The sequence below is a fragment of the Trachurus japonicus genome, chromosome 9, assembly GCF_045865225.1.
Source record: "Trachurus japonicus isolate A0001 chromosome 9, Traja_1.0".
In the NCBI taxonomy this organism is placed as follows: Eukaryota; Metazoa; Chordata; class Actinopteri; order Carangiformes; family Carangidae; genus Trachurus; species Trachurus japonicus.
This window is the reverse complement of record NC_140915.1, coordinates 1,508,897-1,514,896: the sequence shown is the minus strand read 5'-3', so window position 1 is coordinate 1,514,896 and position 6,000 is coordinate 1,508,897.

The following is a 6,000-nucleotide window of genomic DNA, read 5'->3' as shown; positions in this document are numbered from 1 at the left end:
ACACACACACACACCTGAGACACACACACACACACACCACACTGCAGCGTGTCTGTGTGTGTGTGTGTGTGTGTGTCTGTGTGTGTGTGTGTGTGTGTGTGTGTGTGTGTGTGTGTGTGTGTGTGTGTGTGTGTGTGTGTGTGTACCTGCTGCAGTGTGTGTGTGTGTTGCTGTCCTCAGCAGACAGACAGTCTGTCCTGGTGTCTCTGCGTCCAGCCAGCAGACACCTGGACAGCTGCACCTGGAACACAGACAGACAGACAGTAATACAACTCACTCTAGTAATGTACCAGATTACTTTTAGTTACTTCTGGATCATTACTTCTACACCAAACATGTCACTCAGCCAATAGCCATCCACCTAGATTACATCACTGCAAACAGGAAGTCAAACACACCGAGCATCAGGTGAATTTCACAATAAAACCCAACAGATAAACTCTGACATGTTATTAGTATTATACATGTTATTCTCATGTCACACACAGCTGGTTGACCTCTGACCTCTGACCTCTGACCTCCAGATGTTCACATGGAGCCAGATGTTCAGACCTGCAGCTACTGACCTGACAACTATTACACAAACCTCTTCTCCATTTGACACTCTGTTGTTTTTCTCTTCTATATTTATTCTTGTGTATTTCCACCTTGTTCACTGATACCAGCTGTAGCCTTCAGACTACTCACTGTGCAGCGTCTTGACCACACTACAGGTTTCTACTTTAATAGTTTTCTACACAACTGTACATATCTTTGTTTCTTCTATATATTTATACTCTTGTCCATAGTAAATCCTTTATAATAGTTGATTCTTTATTTCTTTAGCATCCTGTCCTCTCTGCTGCTGCTACAAGAGGATTCTCCACATGCTGGTCTGGATCATAAACAGTCTCAGTTCAGACTGAATGAAACTGCTCCATGAACAGCTCAGTCAGAATAAACAGGCAAGACAAGCCAGTTTTATTTGTATAGCCCGTTGTTACCACCAGTTTGTCTCAAAGATCTTTACATCCCATCATAACAACATCCTCTGACCTCTGACCCTCACATCCACTGAGGATAAACTCCATAGAAAACCCTTTAAACAGGGACATACAGGTGGAAATGCAGGTGGAATAAACCTTTACTGACACCGATCCACAGTAAAATGACATCATGTAAACTGAATGTGGTCTGGTCCTGGTTCTGGTTCTGGGACCGGACCAGCCCAGATCACTTTGACCAGATGCTCTTTAATGAATCTTATCAGCACTTTTGTTGATTAAATGCATTTTAATTCTGTCCTCCTCCTCCTGACTGAAGCTACTGTGTGATATTATTGTATATATTAATATTGTGATATATAATAGTTGTACCATGTTGTGTTGTGTTTAGTTCTTGTCTAGTGTTGTTGTAGTGTGAACCTGCAGATGGAGATGAGCTGTAGAGATCAATCTGGTGTTTACATAGCCTATTGTATGTTCATGAATACACAGAGTCCCGTTACTAATAAACTAATGAAATGAACCAGATCAGTTAAAACCTGACTCGGTCTCCATGGAAACCCAGCTGGTGTGTTGTGTCGTAAAGTGTCTCTGCTCTACTGTTTGATTTAATGTAATCCCTGTTTTGTTGTTTTTAAATCAAACACACGGTAATCTGATTACAGTTACCTTTCTGTATCCTGATTAATTACATAGCGTCGTTACATGTTAACGTTACATGTAATCCGTTACTCACCTGGGCATCGAACAGCTGCCGGTACACCTGTCCGCTCGGCACCGCTCTGCTCTCACACATCCCGGCCCCGGTTCGAGTCCCGTTCGTTCCTGTCGGTGTCAACCAGCTCCACTCTCCGTCAAACCGTCCGTTAAACCGTCCGTTATCTCTCTATTAATCCTCCGTTAAACCGACTGTTGACTCTCCGTTAAACTCAGTTCAACTCACCGTTAAACCGACCGTTACCGTCCGTTAACTCTCCGTTAAACCGACCGTTACCGACCGTTAAACCCTCCTTTAAACTCCGTTAAACCGTCGGTAGCTCCGTGATCTGCTCTGTGTTTCCTACCGGGCTGTTTTAACGTTTGTCCGTCGCCATGCCAACAGAGGCTCTGGTGCGTTCACGGGCAGCGGAGAGAATAGGAGAAAGGGACTCCGGTAGAGAAAACAAACTGAGCCGGTACAGTTACTACGTAGTTGAATGAATGAATGAATGAATGAATGAATGAATGAATGAATGAATGAATGAATGAATGAATGAATGAATGAATGAATGAATGTTTTTTTTTTCGTGCCATCCCACCACTGTGGCCCATCCCATATGAATGAATGAATGTGTTGTGAATCCCCTGCTGTGAGGAGTACACGTCACAGCAAGCTGCTTCACGCAGAGACTGATGGACTGTTTGCGCATGCGCAGTGTGTTCAATAAACTTCGGTGCAGTTACCTGGTTGAGTTACCTTCTGCCGATCACCAGTGCTTTCCTTCATCTCTTTGTACTGTACAACAGTGTGCGTCGGTGATGATGTAAGTTACGTGATGAATGAATGTTGTTTATACTGACGAGAGCTAATAATATTAGCAGGGTAATATGTTCGTTTGCTCGTTAGCTTAGCATTTAGCATGTCTTACCGAGCCCCATAGAATACGGACGGCCCGTCCGACATGTAACTCAGTTAATTATCATACATTTATTTTCTTCTGTGAATGTTTATTTAGCGGTGTAGCTGCCGTTCATTGAAGCTGCTATAACAGTGAGGCAAGTGTGCTAAATGGACCGGATCGGTAGCCGACGGGGCTGTTTCAGTCTAGCTTGGTCACGTGACCTGCCTGCTGCGCCAGGCCATTTTATTAAAGGATCATAGGGCAGGATTTGTGAGAAAATACCGGAAAATACCCATGCGTTTTACGTTTTTTAAATAATAATGGGTGAGGAAGCGTTCAAAACCAAAAAGAACGAGCCCACCCGCGTATCTCTCCATTGCCCTGAACGGGGTCTGTGCTGCAAAATGCGCTGCAATTCAGGGGGTGAATTTCGCGCGCTGGCCGGCGGACCTGACGTCAGCGCGTCCACGACTGCCTTCGAATGGATCAATGGAACGGAGACATGAAGAGGGCAACCGCGGCAGAGCCATTGATATAGTAACAGAGTGGCGACGCTCCCTGTTATATCAATCGCTCTGAACCACGGTGGATCCAAATTAGGCCTACTGTTACTGCCAGCAAACCACCCAGCACAACTGAAAGCCCTGTTAAAAGCACCCCCCCACCGCCACTCTCTCTCCCCCTCCCTTCACACACGCACACAGCAGCAGGCAGGTCACTAACTTACACACCCTCTCCCTCTTCACTACTGTCTTATTATTAGCCGTTAGCCGCAGCTAGCGGTTAAAAGCCGACGTTATAACTTTAACAACGTTATCAGGCAGGTGGACAAACGTCCGCTTTTGCCCGGACACGTCCACTTTTCACGTCCTGGCCGGCGTGTCCGCGACGCGTCCGTTTTTTTTTTTTTATGAAATCATGAATATGTCCGGTGTTTATTGGTTTTCATGGGACCGCGGACCCTGACAGATGTGGTCCGACACTCGGACCCGGCGCGTTAATTCTCGGTACCGGCCAGTAGGAGTAGGAGCCCATACAGATCCATGCAGAGGAGCTCAGAGGAACAGACAAGCAGCCTCCTGCTGCAGCACAGTGAAGGTGTGTGTGTGTGTGTGTGTCTGTCTGTCTGTGAGAGCGAGAACCTACAGTAAAATACCCCCCCTCCCTCCCCAGATAGGAAAGACTGTAAAGAGTAAAGTAAACAGTGAAAAGTCTGTGCGCGCTCCCGTGCCGGTGGCTTCCCTGGTTGCTGTAGTTACGCGCAGCGGCCGTCGCGTCACTGGCCGTTCTCATTAATCCTGCCCTATGATCCTTTAATGCTACTGCAAAGTAAGTTAATTAATACTGTTTATTATTGTTGTCCCCTGCAGACATCACAAACCACACACAACTACAAATGTACCCCAGTGTCATGTTCAATTGGATAGAGGTCAATAAATTCATCTAAAGGAGAGAAGTTGCTGCGTCTTGCCAGTAGGCCTATATAGACCCTTTCAGAGAGTATAAACAAATACAGGTGTTACCAAGGATACTAATTAAGGCTCCATTCCATTTAGTGTAGCAGAGCGTTTTCTAATGAGCCACACCTGTCTTTGTTTATACTCTCTGAAAGGGTCTATACACCATAGATATAGAAACGTAGATGCCGCGTTCTATATCTGGCGATACGTCAGCGGGGCCGCCATATTGTGCAGGACACAGAACGTCTAAGCCTGTGAATATTCTCATTTGTCCAGGTCCAAGAGGCTTCATCAGTTGCGTACATGAACTGATGAAGCCTCTTAGATGAGAGGTGAAACGTCTTCCTAGACAAAATAACCGAGTCCAGTTGCGTTTGATTTAAATTTCTTTGGGGATATCTACAGGTCTACAGCTCTAGGTCACTGAATTGTTAGACTACACTCATTTCAATTTGCGCTTCTGTGTGTTTTCCTTTTTATTTTTTTATATAGGAATATTCATATGCGGATCAAGAGTGAGCGAGTGAGCGCGAGAGAAACAGCAGATGTACCAGATGCAGGTTGACCGGGCAAAAACTGAAACGAGACGGTTAAAGAGGAAAAACACAGAATATAGCTACAATAAGAGACTTTGAGTGGATCTGATGGCTCAGGTTTAGTGATGAGGAAACTGTCACTGTCAGCTGCTGCTCCAAACTCACTAACTTTAATTTGAAGGGACAAATTAGATGTTGATTTTGTTAACAGGGACTTTGTTGCACCCATATCACCGTGGTGCGTCTTTTTTATACAGTCTATGGGTGCGTCTTGAAATCCCTCTTTGTCCAAAGCGGGAGATGACAGAAAGAGTCTGAGAAGTGAACTACTTAACTGAAGCTACGTTGTTGTGAGTTGGCTCCGGCGTACAGGAAGCTCTGCTCCGTGCTCAGTGTTTCAGCTGCTTCTAGGATCATGTAGTTAACGTCCCCAGCGTACATGACGCCTGTGAATAGATTTAATCAAAATCTGGGGTTACCATGGTTACAGCGTTTAGAATAGACCACTTCGGCGTCGACGTCACAGTGACGTACTGGTGGCAGAAAAATACCGGAAGTAAGCAACAAATACACGTCCTGACCATAGGTCCTGACTTACAGCTCAACTTTAAAAAGCAGCGCAGCTGCTTGGCTGCAGCACGACCCTAAGCTGTGATGATGAGCCACATTAGAGGCTGAATTTTATTTAATTTTGGTAATCGCGGTGCAGAACAGTGAGTTTGGAGCTGACGAAAGGAGAGAAAAAAGAGAGTCGTGCCGCGGCGAGACCAGTGAAATGCTGATTAGAGGAGTGATCAGTGGTGACCGCCGCGCTGACAGACCCGGTGGAAATTGGGGTGAGACAACGACTGCTGAGGAGGAACTATAAAGAACTCAGCTGTGATTTAAACTAGGACCTAAAGTAGGTAGAGTAGAGCCGAGCTGTAACTGTGTAGTGGAGAAGCGGCAACACACGCGCGTCCCCTCAGATGGCTGCATCTCTAGGTCACTGGTGTGTGAGTGTGAGAGAAAGAAAAGCTCTGACTTGCTTGGCCAGACGTTGTTTGGTGTCACCCGCTGATTTGCACATGTAGGCTACAATATCTAGACCCCGAATATAAGACGACCCGTCCTTTACAACTTTTTTCGACGGAAAAAATACTCTTATCAGTCAGTGTATAAACTATATGTAGATATTGCGTGCATCGTTTGGGGATTTTTATTAAACATTTACTGTTTCATTCAGTGTAAACGTTAACACGTGTACACGTTCACCCTCTTATTCATTTATTTTGACATTCATTCATTCATTTTTACACACATCGGGTCATGAGCGGTGTCCCTAGCAACGGTCTGTGATATAGCCTAACAACGGTCTGACTAATACAGAAATAACAGACATGGATCCGTTAAATAAACTGTAATATAGGCCTACAGCCAT